General features: G+C 36.6%; 1 protein-coding gene across 2 annotated transcripts in view; it reads left to right on the forward strand.

Annotated features, from left to right (window-relative positions):
• Positions 1-12,230, forward strand: part of CSMD1 (CUB and Sushi multiple domains 1) — a 1,831,060-nt gene that overhangs the window by 1,612,809 nt on the left and 206,021 nt on the right. The gene's annotated exons all lie outside the window — the stretch shown is intronic.

Here is a 12,230-nt window from a genome sequence, read left to right on the forward strand (position 1 = left end):
TCAATTGACTTTCTTCTAAAATAAAATGATTGAAATAAAGTTTTCCTGTTGTCCTTTGATAGTCTTTGGGATCTCAGGCATTAAGAGGTTTGGGAAGGGGCAAGGGTGGAGTGTACAGAACTGAGGCCTTAGCCCAGAATCTCGTCTCATGGACTACCGCCTACTATTCTTCATTCATTTATTTAAGAGGGGGGTCCTGTCACTAACTTTATGTACTTATCAGTTGGCCTCCCGGTTGCTACTTAAGAGAATCATCAATCATTAAATAAACTCTGTTACAGTTCACTCTGCTCATGACTCAGGAATTGCCCACGTGAAAGGAGTTTGGTTTCAAATTAACAGCTGCTGTTTAATGCATTTACCCTTGCTACTCACGTGAGAGTATTTTTGTGGTTGATGGCTTCCCATTTGCCATGGCTTCCACACAGTGTGCACGCGTGCCTTCATTTCATCTCTGGGTGACGATTGTTCCTCCCTCCCCTCATCAGTGTTCCCCCTAAAGTATATTCTGGGTATCTCTGCATTCATCACCAATTATTTGAGCATCTCTTATATGCCCTGATTTGTCCTCTAGGCCCTGTAGACAGAGTCGCAAGGAGACAACCAGATGCGGTCTCTGCTTTTGTAGAATTTACATGCTAGTGGTGGAGTAGTGATAAACAAGAAAGAACCTCAGTGTCCATGGCGGTTACTGATTGTGCTCAGTACCTTGAAGCAAATAAACAGAGTTCTGAGGTGCAAAATAACTATGGTGCTATTTTAGACTGAAAACGTTCTCTGAAGGATGGATGAAAAGATGAGCAGTAGTCAGCCACCAAAAGGCTTAGGGAAAAGCCCTGTAGTCAAAGAAAACCATCCACAGAGAACCGAGGTGGAAAAGTGCCCAACACACTCATGAAACTGAAGAAAAAAAAGTCTAGAATAGAGGGAGTGATGTCAACAGTGAGGAGAGAGGCAGGAAACATGATGGAAAAAGTGAGCAAGAGGGAGAATGTGCGGCACCTTGAAGCCCAAGATGTTGTTCCAAGAGCACTTGGAAGTCATTGAAAGGTTTCATCAGGGAAGTGACATCATCTGACTTCCCGTTCAAACAGATGAGTTAAGCTAGTGAGTAGAGATCAGCTGGAAGAACGGGGGCATCTACATCAGGCCAGCAGCTGTTGCATGGTCAGTGGGGGTTACATGGCTCAGAGGAGGCAGGGACAGGGGAGAAAAGGAATTTGAGATGCCTATGGTAGGTAGACGGGACAGGATCTGCTGATGGATGTAGAGAGTGATGACGAAGAGAAATAAAACGGTCCTAGGGTTTTGGCTTGAAAAACGTGTTTGATTCGAGGGTTGTTTGCCAAGATGGGCTGACTTAAAATACCAGCTCCTCCTCAGAGTCCCTTCAGAGCATCCCAAATATATTCAGATTTCTGAAAATATATCTAGGCATTCTCACGTGAATGAGTAATAGAGAAATAGAAGGATTTTTCTTCAAATTTAATTTTTATAAATACTCAAAGTATTTTGTGTTTGACTTTTACTAATCTCACGATTTTCTGAATAAACATTTAAAATTGTGGCATGAATAAAGTTTGCTAATGAAAATCAAGTAAATCTTTTTAACTCCTTTTTTCCCCTCAATTGTGAGTTTGCTGTTGGTAAGTGCTGCTGATTCTCTTGTCTGAATGTCTGTTGACAATGTGGCACCTCTCATTTCACAGCAACGTTTTTTCTCTTTATCATTCGTTGGCCATTACCAAGTGGCATTGAGCATAAATTGTGGAAAAACCTGATTGAAATGTTTGCTGGTTCTAGAGTGCTGTATGAATCTACACATTTCTGAAAATGGCAAGGAACTAGATATACTCTATAATACAACCCTCGCTATGATTTTGCAGATCATTTAGTTTTTGAGTTTGCTTTCTTTCATTAAATACTATGTGGTTTAGGTGCGTCTAGTCTATGAGTGTTATGGAAAAGCAAAATTGTTGACTCACAGTGGATTTTTGAGTCCAAATGTAGAAAAATTATATGGAAAATATTTATAAGATATTAAACTGGCATTATCTATACACATCTAGATCCTCCATACCCAAATAATGGGTCAATCCAGAGTATTTATCCTGATAGAAAAGCTATTTCAGTAGAGTCCCATATGCAGAAGTATGTTACTTAATTGACAAGTTGTAGTCACTTGAAAATTATGATTATTCTATTTTCTTAATTGTTGGTTTCGGGATCTTCTTACTAGCTTAAAATTCGTGGCATTAGTCTATCAAATTCATCCCTTGGATGTTAGAACTTGAAAGAATTCTCTATAGCCGATGTTGAAAATGTTTCAGGATAAGTAACTAGGGAATAAAGATGCTCGAAATGGAATAAGTAATGACTAGTGGCTCTGTGACTTAGCCAAACACCAACTAATTATTTATGAGAACCTCAGCCTATCGGGTTTTTGATCAAGGCTCTAGACACAGGCGAGTGGACTTTATTCATAGAAGTGGGTTGAAGTAAATGGTGAGAAAAGTTTCGAGTGCCAAAAAGTGGAGCAGTTTTGGAAGGTGGAATGAGACAGGGCTGTTTTCCACCCCCCAAACTATCAGATTCCTTCTTCTCCCCTCCTCAGAGTTGTCGATTCTTTATGTCCTATGTGATCAGTGACAATGAAGTCAAAGCTTCCTTTTCTCGAGGGCTGTCATCACAGCTCACCGTGGGATCATGCAGTACTTCATAGCAGATATGTAATTAGCCGGAAAGCCTTTTGACACTTCCTCCTTAGGTCACCAGTTCATTTTCATTTTTAAATATCTATGTCACTAAATCTTGTCATTCTCGCGAGCTATAGACACAACTGTCTCCTGATCTTTCTGTCTCTGACTTTTTCCAGCACAATGCCACACTCAGATTTATCCCCAAATGTCACTTTGATCAGAACATTAATTATTCTGCTAAAAATCCTTCAGGGGCTCAACATTTTGTAACCTCCTTACCATGGCATCTCTACATAATGTGTCAACTGCTTTACCTCCCACTGTTTTCCCCAAAGCCATTTAATTCAGTCAGATATAGTCCACCAAACACACTTTATAAATTTCACTTTTATACCATTCTCCTCACCTGCGACCTTTCTCTCACTTCTCTCTGCCTTTCAGAACCCGGATCAGCCTTCAAGAACTCTTCAGCCTGTACTCCTCTGTTCATTTCCTTGACCTCTATTTTTTATTAGCATTTATTATCCACATGCTTCAATTTTAACACATTTTTTTCTTTGTATTATCAGTTGTTCTTCATGTCTTTTAAACCCAATTAGATGCTTAGTTCTTTGGGATCATCAGAAATATTAACCGTCTCCACACCGTCTCCTTTCTTTAATCTTTCTACAGAACCCAATAAATTGTGTTGGCTCACTTGTTAATTTTCACGCGATTTAATTATTAAGTGATAATGTCCCATCAGGGAAAAAAATACTTTAAAGAGATCAAAGCTAGATCTGTGATCATATCTTGGTTTTGATACTCCATTTAAAATAAAAACTTCTATCATTCACTATTTTAATACGTGAATACATTTTGATCTTTACATATTTATGAACTGCTGTGTATTTTCTATAAATGCACATGACCCATGAATTCATTAAAAAATTATATTTAGTAAGAGTATGCTAGTCCTTGGAGATATAAAGTCACTAATCAAAAGGAGCTTGTTCTAAAGAATGAGTGAGATGCAAACAATGAAATTGAAATGCAATGTAGTCTACTATGATGGGAAAGGGACAAGTTAGGGGCACCTTGGTCATACTTATATTATATGTCTGCTTCTAGATTTGACATACTCCCCCCACCCTTTTTATTTGTGATTGAAAAACAACTTTAAATTTACCTGCTAAACTATTTTCAAGTATACGGTTCAATAGCCTTAAATATATTCGCATTGTTGTGCAACAGATCTCTAGAACTTTTTTCATTTTACAAAACTCTGTACCCATTCAAGAATAATTCCCCTTCTCTCCCCCCTCCAGATCCTGGCAACCGCATTTCTACTTTCTTTTCCTGTGATTTTGACTACTTTAGATGTTTTATATGAATAGAGTCATACAGTATTTGTCCTTTTGTGACTGGCTTATTTTGCTTAGCATAACATCCTTGAGGTTCACCCATGTTTTTTAGCCTGTGACAGAAATTACTTCTTTTTCGAGGCTGAATTATATTCCATTGTATGGATATATCACACTTTCTTTATATCTTCTTCTGCCAATGGATATTTGGGTTACTTCCAACTCTTGGATATTGTAAATAATGCTGCAAGTAACATGAATGTGCCAACATCTCTTTGAGACCCTCGTTTGAATTCTTATGGGTATATACCCAAGAGTAGGATTGCTGGGTCAATCTACATTTTAAATTTTGTTTTTTATAATGGCTACACCATTTTATATTACCACTAACAGTACGCAAGAGTTTCAATTTCTCCACAACTTGCCCACACTGATTTTTTTCCTTTTCTTTTGTTAATAATCATCCGAATGAGTGTGAGGTTATATCTCCTTGTGGTTTTCATTTGCATTTCCCTGATGACTAGTCATGTCGAGCATCTTTTCATATGCTTGTTGACCATATGTATATATTTTTGAATTATTGTCTATTCAGCTCCTTTGCCCATTTTTTTAAATTGAGTTATTGTTTTATTGTTGTTGAGCTATATAAGTTCCTTATAAATTTTGGATATTAATCCCCTATTAGATACAAGGGTTGCAAATATTTTCTCCCATTACATAAGTTGTCTTCCACTCTCTTGTTTTCTTTGATGCATCAAAGTTTTTACATTTGATGTAGTCTCATTTGTCTATTTTTGCTTTTGTTGCCTATGCTTTTGGTGTCATATCCAAGAAATAATTGCTAAACTCATGTCCTAAAACTTTTCCTTTGTTTTCTTCTAGGACCTTTACAGTTTTAGGTCATATGTTTAGATCTTTAATTCATTTTGAGTAAATTTTTTGTGTATAGTATAAGGTAAGGTTCCAACTTCATTTTTTTGCATGTGGTTATCCAGCTTTCCCAGCACCATTTGTTGGAGAGACTATCTTTTCCCCGTTGTGGAGTCTTAGCATTCTTGTTGAACATTTCTTGGCCATTAATATAGGGGTTTATGTCTGGGCTCTCTTTTCTGTTCCATTAGTGTTTCTGTGTTTATGTCAGTACCACACTGTCTTGATTACTGTTGCTTTGTGGTATGTTTTGATTAGGAAGTGTCAGGCCTCTGACTTTGTTCTTTTTCAAGATTGTTTTTGCTATTCAGGGTCACTTGAGTTTCTATATGAATGTTAGGATGTTTTTTCTATTTCTGCCCAAAATGCCATTGGGATTTTGACAGGGATTGCATTGACTCTACAGACCACTTGGGTAGTATAGACATTTTAACAATATTGTCTTCCAATCCCCAAGCACAGAATATTTTCCCGTCTATGTGTATCTTCTCTGAATTTTTTTTAAGTAACGTTTTGTAGTTTTCAGTGCACGAGTCTTTCATTTCCTTAGTTAAGTTTATTCCTAAGTATTTTATCCTTTTTGATACTACAGTAAATAGGATTGTTTTCTTAATTTCCTTTTTGGATTGGTCGTTGCTATTATATAGAAATGAAAGTGATTTTTTTGTGTGTTGATTTTTTATCCTGAAATTTTGCTGAAATTCTTTATTGTTTTAACAATATTTTTGTAGAATATTTAAGGTTTTCTGTATAGAAGATCATGCCATCTACAAACAGAGATAATTTTACTTCTTCCTTTCCAACTTAAATGCTTTTTATTGCTTAATTGTTCTGGCCAGGACTTCCGGGGCCATGCTGAAGAAGTGCTGAGACTGGGTATCCTTGCCTTGTTCTTGATTTTAGAGGAAAAGCTTTTGGGTTTTCACCATTGAGTATGTTTATAGGCTTTTCATATATGACTTTTTTTATGTTGAGGTAGTTTCCTTCTATTCCTAGTTTGTTGAGTGTTTTTACCATGAAGGAATGTTGAATTTTATAACCTGCTTTTTCTGTGTCAGTTGAAATAATCTTGTGGGTTTTGCCCTTCATTCTGTTAATGTGGTATATTCCATTGATACATTTTCACATGTTGATAAATCCTTGCATTCCAGGTATAAACCCCACTTAGTCATGGTGTATAATCCTTTCAGTGCTGTTTAGTCCAGTTTGCTAGTATTTTGCTGAGAATTTTTACATGTAATTCATCAGGGATGCTGGTGTGTAGTTTTCCTTTCTTTCCTTGTGTCTCCGTCTGGTTTTGCTGTCAGAGTCATGCCTGCTGTTCTGAGGAGAAGGGCTGTGAGTGAGTCCCATGGATTGTCCTGCAGCTTCGGTGTGGTTAGCTCTGTGCTCCTCTGGTGCGTAAGGACCTCGTAACCAGCTTCTGTATCATTCACAAGGGAGGGTGTCTGTGTAATGTTGGAAAGTTGGTGTCTCTGTGGGCAGGGAGGCTCTGGGGCTTCCTATTTGCCATCTTGCCGACCTCACTTTTAGACTTGATTTTCTTTTTCAAGTATGAATTAAGCAATTGAAGGTCCAGGAAAATTAATTCACATTTTTTCAAAGAACAGGTAATTTTTTTTAAGAACGTATTCCTTTAGTTCATCATTATATTACCAAACTTCTTAATCTGCTAACAAAGAATATGTTTGTCCTGAATGTTTATATGAAGTTGTATTATTTTTTGTCTTTGTTTTGAAGGTATGTTTAGAGTTGATTTTGAAATTGTGCTCAGCAAATTTTAAGCAATATCAAAATCCAATGTGTTACATTATTTCAAATTTTGTTTTAACATGGATATGGTTCATTTTCATAGACTTCTGACAATATTTAATATTTAATATTAGATTTAATAATGTAAGAATGTATGTATTGTCTATCGTGTTTCCTCAAGCCTCTAGAACAATAAGTATCACAAATATATGTTTACAGTGTCAAGCATCTACATGACAGTGTTTAGCATTAGGCCTTACGATGTAATAGAATAGGACAAAATATGGGTTGGCAGCTGTTTTTGTGAAGAGCCGTTCGGTAAATACATTCAGCTTCTGGGCCAATGGAGGCCATCAGGACAGAAGCAGGTAGGCATGCCTGGGTTGGCGCAGGGGACATTGCTGAATACTGTTATAAAACATTAAACCAAGAGAAATTATTGGAATTATGGATATATTTTACTAAAAATACATTATTTCAATAAATTTTCTTGATTCAGTCAGTTAGTCTGATGATTTGGCTTATTGAGTATTAAAAAGTTCAGTTAAATATGAATATTTTATACTTGCTTATTTTCATAGAAAAATCAAAAGTATGGCTGTAAAAGCATGTATTAAATATTCATTTGTGTACATACAGTCACATGTATTGTGTCCACATTTTGTTTGATAATTACTCCCAATAATGGATCTGATACACAAATTGAACAATCAGAGAAGACTTTAAGAAATTGCTCTCATTGTCATCATTTTAAACGTATAATGGACCTTTTACTCAGAAACCCTTAAAGCAGCAATAAATGTATGTGCTGTCAGATCTATTTTTGTGTAATTGAGGCTAACTTCAAGTGCAATGTTTGACGTTTTAAAATTCCAACTATGGGCCCAGGCCAGTGGCGTAGTGGTTAAGCTCGCCACACTCGGCTTTGGCAGCCCAGGGTTCGCAGGTTTGGATCCCAGGCGTGGATCCAGCACCGCTCATCAAGCCATGCTGTGGCAGCGTGCCACATAAAGTAGAGGAAGACTGGCCCGGATGTTATCTCAGGGCCAATCTTCATCACACACACAAAAATAATAATAAAATAAAATAAAATTCCAACTAAATTTAATGGTCTGAGTTTTCTAAACCATACGTCTGTCTAGTAAATTTTCAAGTGGAAAGAGTTTCTGTAATTTGTAATAATTAGCTTTATGGCAAAGAAGATTGGCACAGCTATATCGTCAGTGATCATTCCCTTAGTGAAAAAAAACCCATAAATTAACCAAGGACCCTATATAACACAGGGTGTTTCTCTTTTCACTACAAGTGAGGGCATGTGCAGCAATACGTCATTGAGGATAATTAATCTGTTCGTTGTTATTTTTTAAGACTATGAAGAGAGCAACCTATTTCATAGCATTTGTTCTTTATTAAGGGGAAATATGAGAAACTTTATTTAACAGCCAAGAAATGTTTTAGCTAATAACTGAGATCATTTTGCCATAATTTATTATCCTTTTGTCCATTTATTAATCCAACAAATGTATATTTGCTTATCTCAGGCCGTTTGCTGGATGCATACTATGTATAAATGGGCTTAGTCAGCTTGGTGCCCTGATAAAACACCACACACTGGATGGCTTCAACAACCGACATTTATGTCTCATGAATCTGGAAGTCCCAGATCAAGGTGCTGGCAGATTCAGTTCCTGGTGATGGTCGGCGTCCTGGTTTGGAGGCCGCCACCTTCTCACTGAGTGCTCTTGGTCTGTTCTGGGAGTGTGTGTAGGGAGAAGGAGATCTCTCTTCCTCTTCTTATAAAGACACGAATCCCATTGTGAGGGCCCTACCCTCATGAGCTCATCTACACCTAAATATCTCTCAGAGACCCCACCTCCAAACACCATCTCACTGGGGGTTAGAGCTTCAACATATAAATATGGTGGGGGGGGGGGGCAGGCACAAAACATTCAGCCCATAATGGTAATAAAGAAGAAAGAACCACCAGCTCTCTCCCTGGATTCTATGGTTAAATTAGGGAAACTATGTGAGCTCATGGTCCAGGAACAATTTTGACCTTAATGTGTGAACAGGGCTGTAGTGTGTGGTAGTGGGATACATAATTTACTGAGATCCGGGAGAGACCAGCTGTGCCATTTCCTGGTTTTGTGACCTTGGGTAAATTCCTTTTCCTCTCTCCATGAATGAGGTTATTGGCCAAGATCAGTGCTTCTCAAAGTGTTCACAGCACGCCTGCCCTGTGTTATCGATGGGTGGTACAGAGACCAAGATGGTCCCGTGATCAAATGCATTTTGGAAATCCTGGGTTAAATAAAGGTGAAGAGGATTCATCGCCACAGGATTTCTCTGTTCCTTTAATATGTAATATGCTGTGCAAATCCCTGAAAGATATAATATTCAACATCCCCCAAATTTATGCTATCACTTCTCTTGATACCAGACACACAATCCCATATGCTTTGAAGAGATCCTGTGATCTAATCAATAGAAGCAATAGAAATAACATTTATTTTGTGGACTGAACCTGCCAACAGTTTACAGATGAGAGAAAATATTTTTAGTTCCACATAGATGCTAAACTTATTAGATGGTGAATAAAAATTAGTTTCTTTTCTTTTCTTATGATACTGTTTTATTAGTGAATGGGGTTTCTCTATGGATAATCTTTGTTGTCATGAAGATGTACTGATGCATCAAACAATGTAGTACAAAAGTCTGAGTGTACAGGGTGACTCAAGCATGTTTATATCTATGTGATCATGACGGTTGGCATTTATTTCATCCATTGTCAACCTCCTATGAGATCTCCGCAAGTGAAATTGTGATTTCTTTATTCATCTGTTTTCCAACACACTGTCTGATTTTTAATGCAATTTTTGATTTGTGGGTTTACAGAGATTATCAACAACACTTCTGTCAGGATGTATTATCCCTATATCCGTAGTAAAGAAAGATGGGGTTTTTATCTACTAGCTTTGTGCAAAAAATGGGGTATTATTTAATTAGTTACAATAAACAATGTGCTTAACAAATTTTTCCTCTTCAAAATTATGGAATAGCCCATATATTCCCTATTGTGTCTATAATGACCTACCTGTGTGTTGAATGCTCATGTATCTACATATATGCTCTTTGACATCTTTGCCTCTGCCAATAATCCAACTCTATTGACATCTCCATTTGGATTTCCTCTCTCTTCAATTATTTTCTTCATTATTCTTTTGAGCTTTTTGGCTAGAATGACATAATATTTTTTTGAGTTGTGAAGTTTGAAAACCATACACTATGCCAGTCATAGTGGCATAAAATGAGGACAATGCTAAGTTGAGATAAAATGCTCAAAGTTATTTCAGCTATATCTACAAAGGTCCCATTTATCCTGCTCCAAATATTTGAGAAAAATTGCACGTTTACCATGTATTTCAAAATCATTTTCATTTTCAAGATTTAAGCAAAAGAGTCTCTGATTTTTGCCTAATAGATTTAGAATAATGGCTACAATAAATTCCAAGACCTGATGAGGGTATATTGTTATATAGTCATTCATAACTTTCACATTTGATGGTCATTAACTGTGTATTTGGTCAAATTAGGTCACTCGTCTTTTTAATGGCTTTGTGTTATATTCTTTGCTTTCACAGACTAGATGCACGGGGAATAAAAACTTCTTTCCCTACCTTCTAAATCTAATCACAATTTTATAAATCATTACATTTCAAAATGTCCAAACTTTTACATTTGAAATGATTGGAAGATACATGTGTGGATAATATGGCATAACACCATCATACATAAAATATTTCTCCCTGTTTTGTGGTTTCTTTATAACAGGAGTTCTAAACTTTTAGAATGCACAACAGTTACTTTCTCATTGTCTTCACATTTAATCAGGGTATTCAGAGTCAGGTAGTTTGTGAAGTACCTTTTAAGGAAACATTGCTTTATAGCGTTTGCTATATTTTCATTTATGGTATAGAATATAAGTGTGCTATGCTTCAAAAGAGTTAGAAATCCTTTCTATTAAAATTTTTTCTTACAATGTGACAATTTACTCTTCCAGATGTCTCCACTGCTGAAAAATTAATTTTGAATTAATTTTGGTGTGTTTTACAACTTCGCTTTGGGAAGTCTTTAGAAGAGTCCTTTCATTTGTATGTCTCTTTGTACGGGTCTATTTTGTGTCTAAATAAATACCTTCTAATTGACTAGTTTTACAATTTTGTCTGTCACTTATGTGATACTGCCACCCATGATTTAACAACATTAGATATTAGTTTCGCTGAACTCAACCATCATTCCTCTAAAACTCTACCAAAAGGGAGATTTGTTAAAGAACACTCTATTCTAGATTTTTTACAGGGTGATATGTACCTTTACGGACTTAAATTGACCTCTTCTCCAGTTCATGTTTGTTACCCTATACTGTCCTGCTTACTTCGTATCGTATCTTCTTTATTTCACGTTTTGATTAGCGTAATGATTAAATGCAAAAGATCTAACATTTTTTCTTTATCAAAAATTCCTCAGTACACCTCCTTCTGTGCCCCAAAAGTTGGAAAGTTAATTGTTTCGTCTTCTAAGGCACTAACTCGTAAGGCACTAATTTACATTATTTCTACGGTTTCTGGTGCTGCCTCACCTCCTCTCTGATTTTTCTGTTTTGGGTCCATGTGTACTCGGTTGATCTTTGTCTGAAAGGTTTTTACCCCATTCCTTTAAAGCACAGGAGACAGCTCTGCTCTGCTCTGTCAAGTCAACACTTCTATCTGGGGCTGGGCTTCAAGCCCAGCTGTGTGGACCTGCAACCTCCACACCTTAAACTCTCCCCTCTGCTAGAGTCTTGGCTTTCCAGACCCTAAAATTAAAATCCCCGTGAGTGTTTTCCGCCTAGATAAATCCACTGTTTCACTGTGACTGGAATCACTCTTAGTGTTGAAGGCCGATTATTGCATCTTTAGGCGATACATGTAGTGTATAGAAAATGCTTGGGCTCTGGTCCAGTATAGTTCAATAAATATTTGCGGATGATCATGTCAATCGCTTTTCTAGTTTGTCACTCCATTTCTGGAGATATATATCTATAGGTTTAAATGCTATCACTAGGAAGCATTCCTAAAAATACCAAATATGTTAGTACTATCAGCTTCTAACACGTACCGGATACATAGTGACGTTGGAGAAGGAAGAAAGGAAGAAGGAAGGTGTTTCTGTCCATATTTCAAATATCAAGGTCTGCATATAACTGCTTGCTGGGTCTTATCATATCAAACACTGATTGAAATCATTTTTGTTTGTTTTTAAATTATTCAGAAAATTTATTATAATTCCTGCAGGTATGGATATAGATGCGATTTATTTTTATCAGAGGATGAGTTGGATTTACACGTAGACTTCAAGGAAGGAGAAAATGAAAATTAATATACAATAAATTTATGTGAATCAACATGTAATAAACAAGTGCAGTAAATAAGTAAAAACCTATTATATCTTATGTGTGAAGGGATGG

The sequence above is a fragment of the Equus przewalskii genome, chromosome 28, assembly GCF_037783145.1.
Source record: "Equus przewalskii isolate Varuska chromosome 28, EquPr2, whole genome shotgun sequence".
Lineage (NCBI taxonomy): Eukaryota > Metazoa > Chordata > Mammalia > Perissodactyla > Equidae > Equus > Equus przewalskii.